This window comes from Capricornis sumatraensis, chromosome 15, assembly GCF_032405125.1.
Source record: "Capricornis sumatraensis isolate serow.1 chromosome 15, serow.2, whole genome shotgun sequence".
In the NCBI taxonomy this organism is placed as follows: domain Eukaryota; kingdom Metazoa; phylum Chordata; class Mammalia; order Artiodactyla; family Bovidae; genus Capricornis; species Capricornis sumatraensis.
In genome coordinates, this window is record NC_091083.1 from 56,552,114 (window position 1) to 56,572,880 (window position 20,767).

Here is a 20,767-nt window from a genome sequence, read left to right on the forward strand (position 1 = left end):
ATTACTTATAGCTGAGTTTGTAACACTCTAAATTTTGGTTTATGTTGATCCTTTCGTGCATATGTATAACCACCACTCTGGGCAGGCTGTAGAACGTTCCATAGCCACAGGGTCTCCCATGTGCTAGCATGACAAATTGACACACATCCCCTCCAAACCAAACCTCTGGCAAATGCCATTCTGTTTTATATATATAATTTTGATAATGTTGTGCAAGTGGAGTGATACTTTGAGACTGGCTTTGTTCAGTCAGCTTAATGTCTTCAAGAGACGAAGCTGTACTCATATATAACTCATTTTTTTTTTGTATGTTCCATAGTATTTCCTCATATAGAAAGGCTGTTAAACTCTTCCCTTTTATCAGACATTTTGCTTTTTCCACTGTTTTGACTCAAAAAGAAACGTTTTAAAACATTTGTGCACAGATTTTGTATGGACAGTTTTCACTTCTCTGAGATAAATGCCTGGAAGTATAATTTCTGGGTCATATAATCTACTTCTTCTCCTAAAAGAAGTAGAAAATGATTCCTTTTTTGAGCGCTGGCCATACCAGTCTAGGTCCACATTGCACTTTGCAACTGGGCTAAATTTTACTAGTGACATCAATAAAGGTTTGGAATAGGAAATCATTTCAGGTGCTGATCTGGTTCCATTCCAAAATAGAGAAGGCCCTGGTGAACCCTCTTCCTTCCAAGTACAGAAGGAGACCACAAACCAGTCACATCCTAGGGTCCTGGGCTTGTGTCTTTAGGACATAGACCATAACCACAGATCCTCTTGGTTTATGTGAGTTTGCTTGGTGCTTTTGAAAGAGGGGTCACCATGAATGGGGCAAGGGACCCAGAGGAGAAAGCAGAGACCCCAGGTAGGGAGGAAGCGTTATTTCTGCTAGGCTTGTCCAATCTCTCTGAAAACACAAAATTCATAACTTGTACCTATGTTTTCTGCACGAGTCCTATTTCATTGTCTAGAAACAGGAACTACAAGAATTCAGAAGCAGATTACTTTCTCACAGACATTTCACCCCATCACAGGCACTTCCTTTTATATCATGGTAGGTGGAGTTTTTCTCTTCTCCACAGAGCACAGAAATTCAAGTTCTCTCAACTGACATGTCTGGACAGAGCAACTCCGCAGGCCTCCACAATGACATTCTCTGCCTGCTACTTCCGTCCTCCTCCTTCTTGCCTGTTGCTTATTCTACTCCTGGGACTCATAGGTGAGCATTGCTTAGAGTAGAATCCCCTCTCCCTGTCCCCTGGACTTTCCCCCATCCTTGTGCTTTTAGGGTCTCCATGTAAACATGGGTATGCTACCCGAGGCAGTCACATACGGCCAAGGGCTGGGCCTTATCTGAGAGCATGAAATCAGGGATCTGAGTTTTCTCTGTAGATCCATCGTTTGCAGCTGGTTACCAGAGTCTTCCAAACAGAGGATGTTTTAAACACTGACAGCTTTGTGCATATTTACTTGACTAATCCTCACAACATCCCTATGTGATAACTATCACTCCAATTGTAAATGGAGAAATTGAGGCACAGAGTAGCTTGTCCAATGTCACCTATCTAAAGCAGTGGAGCATAGTATTCAAATCCAGGCTGTCCAGCTCCAGAGTTGATTCTCTGAATAATGTTGTGCTGCTCAGCTTCTCGGAAGAGCCCAATTGCAGAAATATCAGAAAATACCAAGAAGCAAACAATATATTAGTCATCACCCATCATGCCACTCAGAGAAGAGTTCAAATTTTTCAGTATATTGCATGGGTGCTATGCGATGACATTTTCACTGAGATTTTAATATGTGTTATAATTTCTTTTAATGCTCCAAACAGCTTGTACATTAGATTGCTAGGGTACTTTTTAATACATGTTTGTGGGTGAATGTGTTTATGTGTGTGTATGTGCATGTATGTATGTGTGGGTATGAGGAAGTGTTTCCAGACACATGGTATTTCAAGAAGACTTTTTCTGTTTTTCCCCTTAAAACATTTTTCAATCTACATGAAATGATATGGACAAGGTTCAGTTTTTGAGGTCTTTAGCAACATCTCTCCTTTTCTATTTCTCTATAAATCTACCCCTTCAGTTCAGTTCAGTTCAGTCTCTCTGTCGTGTCCGACTCTTTGTGACCCCATGAACTGCAGCACGCCAGGCCTTCCTGTCGATCACCAGCTCCCGGAGTTCACTCAGATTCACGTCCATCGAGTCAGTGATGCCATCCAGCCATCTCATCCTCTGTTGTTCCCTTCTCCTCCTGCCCCCAATTCCTCCTAGCATCAAAGTCTTTTCCAGTGAGTCAACTCTTCGCATGAGGTAGCCAAAGTACTGGACTTTCAGCTTTAGCATCATTCCTTCCAAAGAAATCCCAGGGTTGATCTCCTTCAGAATGGACTGGTTGGATCTCCTTGGAATCCAAGGGACTCTCAAGAGTCTTCTCCAACACCACAGTTCAAATGCATCAACTCTTCAGCACTAAGCCTTCTTCACAGTCCAACTCTCACATCCATACATGACCACAGGAAAAACCATAGCCTTGACTAGACGGACCTTAGTCGGCAAAGTAATGTCTCTGCTTTTGAATATGCTATCTAGGTTGGTCATAACTTTTCTTCCAAGGAGTAAGCATCTTTAAATTTCATGGCTTCAGTCACCATCTGCAGTGATTTTGGAGCCCCCAAAAATAAAGTCTGACACTGTTTCCACTGTTTCCCCATCTATTTCCCATGAAGTGATGGGACCGGATGCCATGATCTTCATTTTCTGAATGTTGAGCTTTAAGCCAACTTTTTCACTCTCCTCTTTCACTTTCATCAAAAGGCTTTTTAGCTCTTCTTCCCTTTCTGCCATAAGGGTGATGTCATCTGCATATCTGAGGTTATTGATATTTCTCCTAGTAATATTGATTCCAGCTTGTGATTCTTCCAGTCCAGCATTTCTCATGATGTACTCTGCATATAAGTTAAAGAAGCAGGGTGACAATATACAGCCTTGACGTACTCCTTTTCCTATTTGGAACCAGTCTATTGTTCTATGTCCAGTTCTAACTGTTGCTTCCTGACCTGCCTACAGATTACTCAAGAGGCAGGTCAGGTGGTCTGGTATTCCCATCTCTCTCAGAATTTTCCACAGTTTACTGTGATCCACACAGTCTATTGTGATCCACACAGTCAAAGGCTTTGGAGAAGATATTAAGAAGAGGTGGCAAGAATACATGGAAGAACTGTACAAAAAAGATCTTCAGGACCCAGATAATCATGATGGTGTGATCACTCATCTAGAGCCAGACATCCTGGAATGTGAAGTCAAGTGGGCCTTAGAAAGCATCACTACGAACAAAGCTAGTGGGGGTGATGGAATTCCAGTTGAGCTATTTCAAATCCTGAAAGATGATGCTGTGAAAGTGCTGCACTCTATATGCCACCAAATTTGGAAAACTCAGCAGTGGCCACAGGACTGGAAAAGTCAGTTTTCATTCCAATCCCAAAGAAAGGCAATGCCAAAGAATGCTCAAACTACCACACAATTGCACTCATCTCACATGCTAGTAAAGTAATGCTCAAAATTCTCCAAGCCAGGCTTCAGCAATGTGCGAACCATGAACTTCTTGATGTTCAAGCTGGTTTTAGAAAAGGCAGAGGAACCAGAGATCAAATTGCCAACATCTGCTGGATCATTGAAAAAGCAAGAGAGTTCCAAAAAAACATCTATTTCTGCTTTATTGACTATGCCAAATCTACCCCTTACCCTCACTCAAATTCTTAAGAAAACTTTTCTCTTGGTTAAAGAGTAGAATTTCTTGCATTGTTATCTTAGTCTCTGCTTCCATGTTGGGTAGAAGTGAGGAAGAAAGGAGGGATAAAAGACACAAGAATCTTGCCTATATCACCTATATATTCATATCCATATCTATATCTATAATTATAACCACATCCATACCTAAAACATATATGTATACACACATATACATATATATATAATCTAATGCCATCTGAAGCTTCCATGCCTTAGGAAATCTAATGAGTAATAACTATTCATTTTATTGACCACTCAGCATGTGCCAGACAATGTTGGAAATGCCCACAGCATTTACTCATGTGATCATTATATCCAAGCTAGATCCTCTTCTCAACCCCTACCTTACAGATAAGAAAACTGAGCAAGGAAAGTTCAGGGTCACTCAGTAAGGTACCTGATAAAGGTATGATTTGAACTCAAGCAACCTAGTAGTTAAGCTCATGAGTTTAACCATGGCTCTTCTTGATACTGTGCCCTTTTTCCATCCCATGAATATTTCTGCACCTTCTGCCAGTGGGTGTGGAGAAGTATGGAGTGTGGGAAAGAGGGTTTACGGTTTTCTTCTCCTGGGCTCTTCCTCTTCCTGTATAAGTGCAAATTTCTTTTGTTTTTCATAAACTGACCTACGTGGACAACTCAACTTCTGATATACTAGTAATTTCTGGAGAAATCTCCACTTAAAATAGAATTCAGTGTCTCATGGAGATGTCACAGTGGGCGATTCAAACAACATATATTTTTGGGATACTTTCTATATTGCAGGAAGGAACTTGGGGTACTTTGGTGAATAAAAGAGACTAAGAAGCTGTCCTCATGGATATTTAGCCTAGTGGAAGAAATGACAATAAACAGTAGACTTATACTTAAATAACATAGTATATTAGAAAGTGATAAGTGTTTTTAAAAAGAGTAGCTAGATAACAAATTGGGAGAATATGTTGGGTGCAATGTATTTCAAACCTGGTGATCTTGGGTGGGCATCTCTGAGAAGGGGACTTGTGAGCAAAGATGAAAAGAAAATTCCGAAGTGAGCCATGTGGTTATCTGGGGGAGGAGCCTTCCTGGCAGGGAGCAGCATGTACAAAAGTCCTGAGAGTAGAATCATCCTCCTGTGTCGAAGGATTTGGTTTTGCTGTGAGTGAAATGGTTGCCATTGCAGTTTCTTCTTTTAAGATTTCATTTAGTTTATTGGACACACACTTTTCCAGGAGTATGCCCTATTTTATTTATTTATTTTTTTAAGGTAGTTTTATTTCAAGTTTTTAAAGGATCTCCATACTGGTCTCTGTAGTCACCATGTAAATTTATATTCCCAGACACAGATGTAAAGAAGAGACTTTTGGATTCAGTGGGAGAAAGCGAGGGTGGGATGATTTGAGAGAATAGCGTTGAAACATGTACATTGGCATACGTAAAACAGATGAACTGTGCAAATTCAATGCATGAAATAGGGGACCCAAAGCTGGTGTTCTGGGACAACCCAGAGGGATAGGGTAGGGAGGGGGGTTCAGGATGAGGGGGACACATGTAAACCTGTGGCCAATTCATGTTGATATAAGGCAAGCACCATCACAATATTGTAAGGTAATTATCCTCCAATTAAAATAAATAAATTATTTAAAAATTTTATATTTCCACCAAGAGTGTTCCCCTTTTCTCACATTCTCTCCAGTATTTGTTGTTTATGGATTTTTTTATAATGGCCAACTTGATTGGGATGAGGTTGTTTTGACTTGCATTGTAGCTTTGACTTGCATTGATTTAATAATAAGCAACATTGGGTATTTTTTATGTGTTTATTAACCATCTTGTATGTCTTCTGTGGAGAAATGTCTCTTTTTATGATATTGAGGTGCATGAGCTGCTTGTAGATTTTGGAGATTAATCCTTTGTCAGTTGCTTCATTTGCAATTATTTTTTCCCATTCTGAGGATTGTCTTTTCATCTTGTTTATGGTTACATTTGTTGTGCAAAAGCTTTTAAGTTTAATTAGGTCCCTTAGGTCCCATTTGCTTATTTTTGGTTTTGTTTCCATTACTCTAGGAGGTGGGTCATAGAGGATCTTGCTGTGACTGATGTCAAAGACTGTACTGCCTATGTTTTCCTCTAAGAGTTTTATAGTTTCTCATCTTACATTTACTTTTTAATCTGTTTTGAGTTTATCTTTGTATATGATATTAGGAAGTGTTCTAATTTCATTCTTTTAAATGTAGCTGTCCAGTTTTTCCAGCACCACTTATTGAAGAGACTATCTTTTCTCCATTGAATATTCTTGCCTCCTTTGTCAAAGATAAGATGTATATAGGTGTGTGGATTTATCTTTGGACTTTGTATCTTGTTCCATTGGTCTATATTTCTGTTTTTGTGTCAGTACCATACTGTCTTTATGATGAAGTTTGTAATACAGTCTGAAGTCAGGAAGGTTGATTGCTCCAGCTCCATTATTCTTTCTAAAGATTACTTTGGCTATTCAGGGTATTTGCATTTTTATATGAATTGTGAATTTTTTTTCTAGTTCTATGAAAAAAATGCTGTTGGTAATTTGATAGGGGTTTCATTGAATCTGAGATTGCTTTGGGGAGTATAGTCATTTTCACAATATTGGTTCTTCCAGTCCAAGAACAATATGAGCATCTATTTATAGTGTCTTTGATTTCTTTCAGCAGTGTCTTATAGTTTTCTATATACAACTTTTATGTCTCCTTAGGTAGGTCTATTCCTAGGTATTTTACTCTTCCTATTTCAGCCCATGGTTTTGAAGAGAGAAGAGACATAATCTGACATGAGTTTTAATTTATTCTACTATTTGATTGAGAACAGACTATACATAACAGAAACAAGTAGCTGCTGCTGCTGCTAAGTCGTTTCAGTCGTATCAGACTCTGTGTGACCCCATAGACAGCAGCCCACCAGGCTCCCCCATCCCTGGGATTCTCCAGGCAATAATACTGGAGTGGGTTCCCATTTCCTTCTCCAATGCATGAAAGTGAAAAGTGAAAGTGAAGTCACTCAGTCGTATCTGACTCCTAGCAACCCCATGGACTGCAGTCTACCAGGCTCCTCTGTCCATGGGATTTTCCAGGCAAGAGTACTAAGAAACAAGTAGATCATCTGAGATAATCACATTCATGCAAAAAAAAAAAAAGTAAAAGTGACTTGCACCTGGGCAGGAGCTAATAGAGATAAGAGAAGAAAGTCAGATTCCAGATGCATGCTGATGAGGAGGCAACAGAATTTTCTGATGCATAGGATTTGAGGTGGAAGAAAAAGACTCCAATGTTTTGAGACTTCTGCATCTGTGTTTTGGTGAAGGTTTTCACTTTTGTCCCAGGTTCAAAGGATTTGTTAACAAAATAAGCTACTCATTGTATACAAATCCATTAGTCATGTATGAATGTGAAAGCTGGACTATAAAGAAAGCTGAGCAGTGGAGAATCTATGCTTTTGAACTGTGGTGTTGGAGAAGACTCTTAAGAGTCCCTTGGATTGCAAGGAGATCAAACCAGTCATTCCTAAAGGAAATCAGTTCTGAATATTCATTGGAAGGACAGATGCTGAAGCTGAAACTCCAATACTTTGCTCACCTGATGCGAAGAACTGACTCTGGAAAAGACTCTGATGTTGGGAAAGATTGAAGGCAGGAGGAGAAAGACACAACAGAGGATGAGATTGTTGGACGGCATCACTAATGCGAGGGACATGAGTTTTTAGCAAACTCCGGGAGTTGGTGATGGACAGGGAAGCCTGGCGTGCTGCAGTCTATGGGGTTGCTAAGAGTCAGACCTGACTGAGTGACTGAACTGAACTGAACTGATTAGAGAATTATCTAGCTTACTTTCAATATACTAACTTTATTTTTTTTAAAGAGAGAAATAGAAACAGCAGAGGCTATATAATCAAATTGGGTTTTGACCAACATCCAGACTCAAACAGCACTGGGAAGTCCCCGTGACACAGCACATCTGGAGTCCCAATTGGGAAAAGGTCTCAGGCAGTATGCCTGTTCTGTAGGTGAGAATTCAAAAACTGCAGTTCAGGATTCCCAGTTATAATCACAGAATGCAAACTGATAGCATCATCAATCTGTGAGCAAACTGCAGTTCTGGTTTCACGTTAATGCTGTTTGTTTTGTCGTGTAAAACTTGGAATGTTGAGCCTGTGACTTGGTTAGCCAGGGCCCCTCCAGCGGCTCAACAATTTTAAGATTCTTATCCATGGTGCTACAAGATTCGCACTCACAGCAGGCAAGTCAGGGCACTCACAGTCAGGTCAGTGTCCAGGCAGGCTAGAAGCAAGGTCACAGGCCTGCTCTGCTTTGTCTCTGAAGCTTAAACAAGACTATTTATTTAATTTCCCTAACAATCTGGAAGAAGAAGAGTGGCTCAGCTGAGATACAGAGAATGTGGGGGAAATTCAGTCCAGTTTTAGATGTTTTAACTGTGAGATGGTTATATCTATACAAAGAACATGAAGAGTATATAGTTGGACATTCAATTCAGAGTTTAGAGGAAAGGTCTGGAGCAGAAATATAAATAGGATAATTATTGATTCACAGATTGTATTTTTTTTTAATTCTTTGGCTCCTGACCCTTATTCTCTTCCCCCTCCTCCTCTCCTTCCATTCCTCCCTCCAATGTTCTTTCCTATTTCTTCCAATTTTTGTCTTAACAGTTCAACTTCCTTAACCTCAATCTTGTCTAGACTTAAAAACCTAAACCATTTGATGATGTTGGTACATCACAGTACTTACCCTGTAATAGCATGCACCCTCATTAAGAGGCGTGATTGGTTACAAATAGTGCATAGGTCCGTATAGTCAAAGCTCCAGTAGTCATATATGGATGTGAGAGTTGGACCATAATGAAAGTTGAGCACAGAAGAACTGAAGCTCTTGAACAGTGGTGTTGGAGAAAACTCTTGAGAGTCCCTTGCAGCAAGGAGACAAACCAGTCCATCCTAAAGGAAATCAGTCCTGAATATTCATTGGAAGGATGGATGCTGAAGCTAAAACTCAAATACTTTGGCCACCTGATGCAAAGAACTGACTCACTGGAAAAGACCCTGATGCTGGGAAAGATTGAAGGCAGGAGGAGAGGGGGATGACAGAGGATGAGATGGTTAGATGGCATCACTGAGTCGATGAACATGAGTTTGAGCAAGCTCCTGGAGTTTGTGATGGACAGGGAAGCTTGGCATGCTGCAGTCCATGGAATCACAAAGAGTAGGACATGACTGAATGACTGAATTGAACTGAAGTGAGTGGGTTACCAGCTCACACTCCGCAAAGATGAACCACACATTTTCTGCTTAAGGAATAGGGAAGAAACAGAAAAGAACACAGAATTTGTTTGTGGCACAACAGCCTGCTCCTCTGATTTATACCCCTGTAATTAGACCCTTGCCTGTTTAATAGAACATTCCAGATAAGGAATATGTTTGTATTTCTCTGTATCTCCAGAAACTGTGTAGTTAAGGAGGCAGCGAAATCAATCTGGTAAACTTGCACATGTAATAAAAATAATTGACCCCATGGTAACTCGTGTCCCTTTAACTTGTAACTCATTGTCCAAATGTAGTCAGCCACCTGCAGTTCTTTTCAAAACATGATTTTGGAGTTTGCTGTTTCCTTGTTTGCTTGTCCCCATGGTTCTACCTTCCTATTCACTTGTAGTTTCCTCAAATGTATCAACATTTAGAATCACACATTTATCACTTCTTGGCCTTTTGGCTAAGATCAAGTGTAGAATCACACATTTAATTTTTCCTTGAACCATTTAGTTCAGTTGAAAAGCTTTATTTGGGGCAATGACCAATGTTTCAGATCTCTCTCTCTCTCTCTTTTTTTTTTTTTTTTTTGCAGTGAAATATAAAAAACATAAAATTTACCATTTTAACTACTTTTAAGGATACAAAGTGGCACTAAGGACCTTCACAGTGTTGTGAAGCATTACCAGTACATATTGCCAGAACTTTTTCAACATCTGTAGCAGAAAATCTATTCATTAAACTGTAACTCCCCATTTCTTTTTCCCTGCAACCACTGGAAACATCTATTCTGTGAATTTGCCTATTCTGTGTACCATAAGTGGAATCATCTATTTGTCCTTTTTTATCTGGCTTATTTCACTGAGTGTATTTTTAAGGTTCATCCATGCCATGATGTAGATGTCAAAATGTTTTGCTTTTTAGGACTGAAATATTATATACAAATATATATATATATATATATATATATATATCTCACATTTAATTTATCTATTCATCTATTGATGGAATTTTGGGCTATTTCCTTTATATTGAAGTATAGTTGCTATAAAATAATTTGTAAACTACAAGTGTAAAATATAGTAATTCACAATTTTTAAGGTTATACTCCATTTATTGTTATTATAAAATATTGATTGTATTCCTGGTGTAGTACAATATATCCTTGTAGCTTATTTCATATGTAATAATTTGCACCTCTTTACCCCTTAGCTTATATTTTCCTCTTCCTTTCTTTGTTCCCACGAGTTTGTCCTCTATATCTTTGAGTCTGTCTCTTTATTGTTATATTAACTAGTTTGTTGTATTTTTTATTTTCCACATATAAGTTGTATCATACACTATTTGTCTTTCTCTGTCTTATTTATTTCATTTAGCATAATGCCTTCCAAGTCCATCTATTTTGCTGCAAATGGCAAAATTTCATTTTTATGGATGGGCAATAATACATTATAAATGGAAACCTGTTTGCAGGTTCAGAAGCAGCAGTTAGAACAAGACATGGAACAACAGAATGGTTCAAAATTGGGAAAGGAGTACATCAAGACTATATATCATCACACGGCTTATTGAACTTATATGCAGAGTGAAAAGTGAAAGTGAAAATCACTCAGTCGTGTCCAAGTCTTTGCGACATCATGTGAAATGCCAGGTTGGATAAATCACAAGCTGGAATAGAGATTTCTGGAATCAAAACACGTCAATAACCTCAGAAAGTTAAGATGAACTAAAGAACCTCTTGATAAAGGCGAAAGAGGAGAATGAAAAAACTGGCTTAAAATTCAGAATTCAAAAAACTAAGATCATGGCATCTGGTCCCGTCAGTTCATGGCAAATAGATGGGGGGAAAAAATGGAAACACTGACAGGCTTTATTTTCTTGGGCTCCAAAATCACCACAGACTGTGACTGCAGCCATGAAATTAAAAGGCACCTGCTCTTTGGAAGAAAAGCTATGACAAACCTCAACAGAGTGTTAAAAAGCAGAGATATCACTTTGCTGATAAAGATCCACATAGTCAAAGCTATGGTTTTTCCAATAGTCATGTACAGATGTGAGAGTTGGACCATAAAGAAGGCTGAGCACTGAAGAATTGATATTTTTGAACTTTGGTTCTGGGGAAGACTCTTGAGAGTCCCTTGGACAGCAAGGAAATCAAAGCCATCAATCCTAAAGGAAATCAACCCTGAATATTCACGGGAAGGACTGATGCTGAAGCTCCAATATTTGGCCACCTGATCTGAAGAGCTGATTCTCTGAAAAAGCCCCTGATGCTGGAAAAGATTGAGGGCATGAGGAGAAGGGAGTAACAGAGGACGAGATGATTGGATAGCATCACCAACTCAATGGACATGAGTTCTTCCTTCCTCCCTCCCTCCCTCCCTCCTTCCCTCCCTCCCTCCCTTCTTTCTTTCTTTCATTTTCTTCCTAAGACAAATAGTTATAGGAGAGATTGACATACTTATAAAACAGGGTAACCACAAATTTAAAACACACAATAGATTCACACAAAACAAAAAGAAGAGAACGTAAGTATAATACAAAAGAAAATCATAAAACCACAAAAGAAAAAAGTAAAAGAAAAAGAAATAAGAAATATAAAATCAATTGGAAAGAAAAACTTAAAATGGCAACAAATATATACTCATCTATCAATACTTACCTTATATGTCAGTGGACTAAATGGTCCAATCAAAAGACACAGAGTGACAGATTAGATTAAAAAAATAAGAGCATACAATATGCTGCATACAAGAGAACCAATTTAGGGCAAAGGGCTCACATAAATTGAAAGTGAATGGATGGAAAAAAATATTTCGTGTAAATAGAAATGAGAAGAAAGTGGGGGTTGCAATACACATATCAGACAAACTGGATTTTAACAAAGGCCACAAAGGTAAAAAGGACACTATAAAATGATAAAAGAATCAATATAAGAAGAGGATTTTATCAACATATATGCACCTAAATATAGGAGCACCCAAATATATAAAACAAATAGTACCAGATACAAGGGTAGAAATTGACATGAATAGTAGGAGACTTTCCACCCCACTCACATCAATGGGCAGATTTTCTAGAGAGAAAAGCAATAAGGCAACAGAGATCCTAAATTATATAAAAGAACAGTTAGACTTAATTGACATTTTCAGGACATTATATCCTTCCAAAAGCAGAGCACACATTCTTTGTAAGTATTCATGGAGCATTTTCTCAGATTGACCACATATTGGGGCACAAAACAAGACCTAACAAATTTAAGAGTATAGAAACTATCTCAAGTAATTTTTCTGACTACATGGCATGAATCTAGAAATCAACCACAAAAAAAGAAATGAGAAAAAACAATTACATGGAGAGCAAGTGACATGCTACTAAAAAACCAATGGATCAATGATGAAATCAAACAGAAAATTTAAAAATACCTTGTTCAGTTCGGGCTTCCCTGGTGACTCAGACGGTAAAGCGTCTGCCTGCAATGCGGGAGACCTGGTTCGATTCCTGGGTCGGGAAAATCCCCTGGAGAAGGAAATGGCAATCTCCTCCAGCACTCTTGCCTGGAAAATCCCATGGAGGGAGGAGCCTGGTAGGCTACAGTCCATGGGGTCGCAAAGAGTCGGACACGACAGAGTGACTTCACTTTCACTTTCACTTTAGTTCAGTTCAGTCACTCAGTCCTGTCCAACTGTTTGCGACCCCATGAACCGCAGCACACCAGGCCTCCCTGTCCATCACCAACTCCCGGAGTCTACCCAAACTCATGTCCATCACCCATGTCGGTGATGCCATCCAACCATCTCATCCTCTGTTATCCCCTTCTCCTTCTGCCCTCAATCTTTCCCAGCATCAGGGTCTTTTCAAGTGAGTCAGCTCTTTGCATCAGGTGGCCAAAATACTGGAGTTTCAGCTTCAGCATCAGTCCTTCCGATGAACACATAGGACTGATCTCCTTTAGAATGGACTGGTTGGATCTCCTTGCAGTCCAAGGGACTCTCAAGAGTCTTCTCCAACACCACAGTTCAAAAGCATTAATTCTTCAGCAGTCAGTCAGCTTTCTTTATAGTCCAACTCTCACATCCATACATGACCACTGGAAAAACCATAGCCTTGACTAGACAGAACTTTGTTGGCAAAGTAATGTCTCTGCTTTTTAATATACTGTCTAGGTTGGTCATAACTTTCCTTCCAAGGAGTAAGCGTCTTTTAATTTCATGGCTGCAATCACCATCTGCAGTGATTTTGAGCCCAGAAAAATGAAGTCAGCCACTGTTTCCAACTGTTTCCCCATCTATTTCCCATAAAGTGATGGGACCATATACCATGATCTTAGTTTTCTGAATGTTGAGTTTTAAGCCAACTTTTCCACTCTCTTTCTCTTTCATCAAGAGGCTCTTTAGTTCTTCACTTTCTGCCATAAGGGTGGTGTCATCTGCATATCTGAGGTTATTGAGATTTCTCCCGGCAATCTTGATTCTAGCTTGTGCTCCTTCCAGCCCAGCGTTTCTCATGATGTACTCTGCAAATAAGTTAAATAAGCAGGGTGACAATATACAGCCTTGATGTACTCCTTTTCCTATTTGGAACCAATCTGTTGTTCCATGTCCAATTCTAACTGTTGCTTCCTGACCTGCATATAGGTTTCTTAAGAGGCAGGTCAGGTGGTCTGGTATTCCCATCTCTTTCAGGATTTTCCACAATTTATTGTGATCCACACAGTTAAAGGCTTTGGCATAGTCAGTAATGCAGAAATAGATGTTTTTCTGGAACTCTCTTGCTTTTCCCATGATCCAGCAGATGTTGGCAATTTGATCTCTGGTTCCTCTGCCTTTTCTAAAACCAGCTTGAACATCTGGAAGTTCACGGTTCACGTATTGCTGAAGCCTGGCTTGGAGAATTTTGAGCATTACTTTACTAGCATGTGAGATGAGTGCAATTGTGCAGTAGTTAGAGCATTCTTTGGCATTGCCCTTCTTTGGGATTGGAATGAAAAGTGACCTTTTCCAGTCTTGTGGCCGCTGCTGAGTTTTCCAAATTTGCTGGCATATAGAGTGGAGCACTTTGACAGCATTATCTTTCAGGATTTGAAATAGCTCAACTGGAATTCCATCACCTCCACTAGCTTTGTTCGTAGTGATGCTTCCTAAGGCCCACTTGACTTCACATTCCAGGATGTCTGGCTCTAGGTGAGTGATCACACCATCATGATTATCTGGGTCATGAAGATCTTTTTGGAACAGTTCTTCTGTGTATTCTTGCCACCTCTTCTTAATATCTTCTGCTTCTGTTAGAAATACCTTAAGACAAATAATAATGAAAACACAACCACACAAACTCTATGGGATGTTGCAAAAGCAGTTCTTAAGAGAAAAGTATCACAGGCCTTCATTTAAAAAAAAAAAAAAGCAAGAAAAATCTCAAGGTAGAAATCTAACCTACCTAACTTAATAGAATTAGAAAAAAAGGAACAAACAAAATCTAAAGTCAGCAGAAGCAAAAGAATAATAAAGACCAGAGAGGACATAAATAAAATAGAAATTAAAGAAACTATGGAAGAAATCTATAAAACCAAGAGCCAATTCTTTGAAAGAGTAAATAAGATTGACAGACCTCTGGCCAGACTCACCAAGAGAAAAAGGAGAACCCAAATAAACAAAATAAACAATGGAAAAGGAAACATAACAACTGATACTGCAGTATCAGTTATATATATATATATATATATATATATATACACACACACACACATATTTATATATCTTACGTGTATATGTGTAGAACATAAGAGAATCCTATGAATTCATAATCCTATGAATTATATGCCAACAAATTTGACAACCTAGAAGATATGGACATACAGTCCACCAAATTTGAACCAAGAAGAAATAGATAATTTGAATGGACCAATCACTAGAAGTGAAATAGAATCTGTAATTTTAAAACTCCTGGGGATTTCCCTGGTGCTCCAGTGGTTAAGAATCCTCCTTGCAATGCAAGGGACACTGGTTCCATCCCTAGTCCGGGAAGATCCCACTTCTAAGAGCAAGTAAGCCTGCATATCACAACTACTAAATCAGGACTCTAGAACTTGTAAGCTGTAATGCTGAGGCCATGTGTTGCAGCTATGGCAGCCCACATGCCTAGAGCCTGCGCTCCGCAGCAAGAGAAGCCAGCACAATGAGGAGCCCACATACTACAAGGAAGAGTAACCCACTTGCCACAGCTAGAGAAAGCCAGCATGCAACAACAAAGACCCACTGCAGCCAAAAAAAATACATAAAAAATAAATATATATTTTTTAATCTAAGGAAAGAAAAAAACTCCTTACAAATAAAAGTATAGGACAAGATGGCTTCTCAGGTAAAGCCCACCAAGCATACAAAGATGAACTTTTACTAATAATTCTCAAACTCTTCCAAAATGTTAAGAGAAGGGAACACTTCCAAAGACGTTCTATGAAGCCAACATCACTCTGATACAAAAACCAGATAAAGACACCATCAAAAAAGAAAATTATAAGCCAATATTTTTGATAGATATCGATGAAAAAATTCTCAACAAAATATTCGAAAACCAAATCCAACAACACATAAAAGAGATCATATACTAAAACCAAATGAGATACATCCCAAGTTCACAAGAATGATTCAACATATGCAAATAAACCAATGTGATACACCACATCATAAAAGAAAACACAAAAGCCACATGATCATCTCAATAGGTGCAAAAAAAGCATTTGACAGAATTCAGCAGCCAAACAGGATGAACTAAGCAGGAAGTATAACCCTCCCAGACATCAGACACTATGATACAAAGCTACAGTAATCAAAACAGTATGGTATTAGCACAAAAATAGACACATGGATAAATGGAGCAGAATAGAGAGCCCAGAAATAAACCTATGAGTCTACATTCAATTAAACTTTGACAAAGGAGGCAATATACAATGGGAAAAAGACAGTTTCTTCAGAAAATGGCATTGAGAAAGTTGGACAGTTGCATGTAAGTCAATAAAATTAGAACACACCCTCTCACCATGCACAAAAATAAACCCAAATGTCTTAAAGCCTCAAGTATTATACATGGCATCACAAAAGTCCTAGAACAGATCATAGGCAAAGCATCCATTGACATAAATTGTAGCAATGTTTTCTTATGTCAGTCCCCCAAGGCAATACAAGTGAAAACAAAAATAAAGAAGTGGGACCTGATCAAACTATAAACTTTTGCACAGCAAAAGAAATTATAAACAAAACAAAAAGACAACATACGAATGGGAGAAAATATTTGCAAATGATGTGACTGACAAGGGCTTAATTTCCAAAATACATAACAATTCATGTAACTCAACAACAAAATAACAAAACACCTAATTGAAAAATGAGCAGAAAATATAAGTAAACATTTCTCCAAAGAAACAAAGATGGCTAATAGGTATATGAAAAGACATTCACTAATTATTAGAGAAACGCAAATCAAAACTACAATGAGGTTCCGCCTCACACTAGTCAGAATGGTCATCATTAAAAGTTCTACAAATAATAAATACTGGAGAGGATGTGGAGAAGAGGGATCCTCCTACTCTGCTGGTGGAAATGGAAGTTGGTACAGTCACTAAGGAAAACATATGAAGTTTCTTCAGTAAAATAAAAATAGAATTACCATATTATTCAGTGATCCCACTCCTAGGCATATATCCAGACAAAACTCTAATCCATAAAGATACATGCATCCATATGCTCAAAGCAGCACTATCCACAATATCTAAGATACAGCCACAACACTGAAATCCATCAACAGTTGAATGGATAAAGAAGTGTGACACGTGTATACAATGAAATGCTACTCAAACCCACACAAAAAAATGAAATAATGCCATTTGAAGCAACATGGACCAACTAGAGATTATCATGGGCTTCCCTGGTGGTTCAGATGATCAAGAATCTGCCGGCAATGCAGGAGATCCAGGTTCAATCCCTGGGTCAGGAAGATCCCTTGAAAAAGGGAATGGAGATTATCATAATAAATGAACTAAATTAGAAAGAGAGAGACAAATACCTTATAACTTATATGTGGAATCTAAAAGATGATACGGGGAATTCCCTGGTGGTCCAGTGGCAAGGACTCTTGGGTTTTCACTGTAGACGGCCCAGGTTTGACCCCTGTCGGGGAACTAGTATCCAAAAAGCCATGCCAGAAAAAGAAAATGACACGAATGAGAACCTACCTGTGAAACAGCAACTGACTTGCTGATGTAGAAAACAGACGTGTGGTTGCCAGGGGGAGAGCATAGGGGATTATAAGATATTAGGTATGGTATGGATAAACAACAAGGTCCTTCTATATAGCATGGAGAGCTGTATTCAGCATCCTGTGATACACCAAAATGGAAAAGAATGTATTTAAAAAAACAATCTATATATGTGTATAACTGAGTCATTTTCTGTACAGCAGAAATCAACACAACATTGTAAATCAACAGTTGTTGTTTAGTTACTAAGTCACGTCTGACTCCTTTGCAACCCCATGGACTGTAGCCTGCCAGGCTCCTATGTCCATCGGGTTTCCCAGATAAGAATACTGAAGTGAGTTGCCATTTCCTTCTCCAGGGTATCTTTCCCAACCAGGGATCAATCCTGCATCTTCTGCTTGGCCAGCGGATTCTTTACCACTGATGCATCAAGGAAGCTAACCCTAACCCACATCAGTTTTTAAAAGTTATAAATCAAGTAAACAAACAAGAATAGTGTTCCCCAAAGTGATCCAGGTCCTAATACTCATCTATGACTATTTTATGTGGCAAAAGAGAGTTTGTAAAAGTGAATTAAGTTAAGACTCTTGCTATGGGGAGAATATCCTAGATCATCAGTGTGAGCCTAATATAATCTGGTAAGAAGGAGACAGGAAATCCAAAGTTAGAGAAGGACAAATGACAATGGAAGCGCTTCTAGAGTCATAAGAAGATGGAAACCATGAAGAAAGGAGTGTAGACAATCTCAAGAATTTGGAGAGGCAATGATCACAGCCTCCAGAAATGTAACCCAGCTGACTCCTTGATTTTAGTCCAGTAATACCATTTTTGGTCCTTTGACATCCAGAATTATCATTTTAAGACACTAAATTTTTGTCAGTTTATTACAGTAGCCTAAGGTAACTAATTTAACAAGACTATGTCATTGGAGCGCTTCCCTGGTGGCTCGGCTGGTAAAGAATCTGCCTGCAATGTGGGAGGCTTGCGTTCAATCCCTGGGTTGGGAAGATGCCTGGAGAAGGGAACAGCTACCCACTCCAGTATTATGGCCTGGAGAATTCCATGAACTATTCCATGGGGTTGCAAAGAGTCAGACATGACTGAGCAACTTCCACTCACTCGTTCATGTCATTGGGATAAAATCCCAGGGACTTCAAACAATGTTTTACTTTCTTCTTGAACTAAATGTGCATTTTGTATTGGGAGCTCTGCTCATCACTGTCACTTATGTAACCAGGTTGTTGGAGCCAACCCCAGCATGAGAATGTGGATCTCTGGGGAAGAAAGAAGTTGTTTCATAAAACTTTTCTCATTAAATAAATAGCCTACAAAATACATCCATCACTTCTCACAACTCAGTGGTCTAAAAAAGACATGTGGTTCCAGTTAATGCAAATGTCAGAAGTGTGACATGAGGCCACAAGAAGAAGAGCCAGAAATATTTGGTGTAGCACAACTGAGCGACTTCTCTTTCACTTTTCACTTTCATGCATTGGATAAGGAAATGGCAACCCACTCCAGCATTCTTGCCTGGAGAATCCCAGGGACGGGGGAGCCTGGTGGGCTGCCATATTTGGGGTCACACAGAGTCGGACACGACTGAAGCGACTTAGCAGCAGCAGCAGACACATCCAAAGAGGGCTCAAGTACTCAATCCCATTCTCTGCCACATCATTTGACCCCTCTGTGCCTCAGTTACTCTCTTGTGTTAGTGTCTCACATTACAGGCTCATGGTATAGGTCACATGCAATGTACATGCAACGAGCTGAGTTCAAGGCTGGCTCATGGTGCACTGAGTCAATAAAACCTGTTGTTGATACATACTGAAGAAAACACATAGAATCACATAAGGATGGACAAATAACTACTTTGTGTTTTCTTCCAGGAGCAGCAGGTTACGGAAGAGCTGCAGGAGATTCAGCCTGAGAGGTCAGTGTCAGTTGCAGCACTCTGCACTGCACCGTGACCTCCCTGAGCCCTGTGGGGCCCATCATGTGGTTCAGAGGAACTGGGCCAGGTCAGGAGTTAATCTACAGTCCAAAAGAAGCCCCTCTCCCCAGAGTAAGAAATGTTGCAGATGCCACAAAGAGAAACAACATGGACTTTTCCATCCCTATCAGGAACATCACCCCAGCAGATACTGGTGTCTACCACTGTGTGAAGTTCCGGAAAAGAGAACAGGGCGACGTGGAGTGTAAGTCTGGACCAGGCACTCATCTCACTGTGAGTGGTGAGTACGGCCTTTGTCCCCTGGACTATGATAATATGTCAATAGGAATGCCCTCCACTCTTTTGGGGAAAAAAGAAAAATCAGGTGCAACAGTGGGTGCTTATTCATGATCTGGACATAGTATAACTTCACTCTCTTCTACAGATCAGGGAAGTTGAAGCCTGTTGGGGTCGTGCTATTTGCTCAAGGCCCTGTGGCTGGCAAAGGCCGGGAAAGGCAGGAGGCCAGTCTGCCTGGCCCTACAGCCCATAGTCTCCTCCATCTTGTCCAGGCTTTGGTTCCAGGGCTGAGGGAACTGAGAGTCTGAGTGACTCGCCCTGCCGCAGGCCAGGTATCACCTCCCACTTCCAGAGAGTGCTCCCCTCAGTGTCGCAGAGTCTGCTCCTCATTCAGCAGCTACTGAGCACCTACTGTGCGCCAGACCCTGCTCTGGATCCTGTGGAATAAGCAGTGAACAAAACAGACGGGGGCTCTTCTCCCATGAAGCTTGTGTCCTCTCCCCTCCTAAAGAGGAGAAATCCATCCAAGGCAGGGAGGGGAAGGCGTGTTTCCTTATTTTCTCTTCAGAATGCTACACTGAGAAGAAATTCCGAGGGCACCAGCTCAGTGTTTACTCTGATGGCCCTGCTTGGAGGAGAGGCCTAGAGGTTGGGTGTTTCCTGGGAATCTGTTGAGAAAACCCTCCTGTGATTCGGGGACTGACACACAGTCACTGAAGGCTCCCAGCAGAGCTGGGTCATCTCAGAATGTCCCTCCCCAGGGAATAGGTTCCCCTTGTGGGTGACTTAGGAGGAGCCCCAATGAGGTAGCAAAGGTGCTCATTTAGAGTGTTCTGACAAAGATCCTGGATCCTCTTTCTAACTCCTGAATCCTGGACTGTCAGCGGAGGAAGTACCTTTAGATTCTACCATCCTCCCAAGCCCACATGTATAGATGGGGGCCTGAGGCAAAGAGGTGACAGGGGCCCAGACCACAACCACATGGTCAGCGAGGGGAATCCATCAAGAGCCCAGTACGATTCAAGGTCAGTCTCCTTCCTGTGCCAGCACTGGAACTCATTTCATGGAAGAATCTGGCACAGAGAAGCTGCAGAATAAAAGCTCCTTGAATTAATCATGGAACAGGCATTGTTTGCCAAAGGTTCGGAAAGCCCCTCACATTCAGACCCTGAGCCTGAGGTAACTGGAAAACTCTCCCTACTTCCAGCCACATGATCTCAAATCCCT

The 20,767-nt window shown here is 40.1% G+C and overlaps 2 pseudogenes; both read left to right on the top strand.

Annotated features, from left to right (window-relative positions):
• Positions 1-1,146: 1,146 nt before the first annotated feature.
• LOC138091134 (tyrosine-protein phosphatase non-receptor type substrate 1-like) overlaps positions 1,147-20,767 on the top strand; it is a 29,507-nt pseudogene continuing 9,886 nt past the window's right edge.
• LOC138091939 (U2 spliceosomal RNA) lies at positions 9,503-9,570 on the top strand (annotated as a pseudogene).